This window comes from Brassica oleracea, chromosome C6 (genome assembly GCF_000695525.1).
Source record: "Brassica oleracea var. oleracea cultivar TO1000 chromosome C6, BOL, whole genome shotgun sequence".
Lineage (NCBI taxonomy): Eukaryota > Viridiplantae > Streptophyta > Magnoliopsida > Brassicales > Brassicaceae > Brassica > Brassica oleracea.
The window spans coordinates 24,503,680-24,504,277 of record NC_027753.1 but is presented as its reverse complement, the minus strand read 5'-3'; positions in this window follow the sequence as shown (position 1 = coordinate 24,504,277).

The following is a 598-nucleotide window of genomic DNA, read 5'->3' as shown; positions in this document are numbered from 1 at the left end:
ATGTCCGTAAATTCCAAGAAGAAGAATCAACACAGCGATCTTCCCCATTTTGAATCATTATCATGGCAAAGGTAATTGAGTTTCATCTTCAATTTTGAATCAACAATCTAAATTGAATTGAATTTTTGTTTGGAACCTAATTGATTGACTTAAAATCTCAATCTTTTTCAGTTTCAGTTCCAATTCAACTTGAATCGATTTTAGTAAAAGTTAATTCAAGTACATTCTCTGTATTCTCTTTTGACTTTTTATTATTCAATTTAGATCAAATTGAAATTTCTCTTTGCTTTTGTATATACACTCCAAAATCGAATTGAATTTTTGTATGGAACCTAATTGATTTATCTAAAATCTCAATTTGTTTCAGTTTGTTGGATGCATGTCGTTCATTTGATCTTTATTCACCTTCTTTTTTTCTTTTCTTGATTTTTTTTTGTGCTCTGCATTTCCGATTCCTTTTCAGGAGTAACCAATGAAGAAGAATTTGAAGAAAAATGGAAAACTTTTGTCTATTGCCAAAGATTGTGAAGTAGAAGTATCTCTTCAAGAAGATGGGTTCAAAGGTTCTTGGTTTAGAGCTATCCTCGAGCAAAATCCG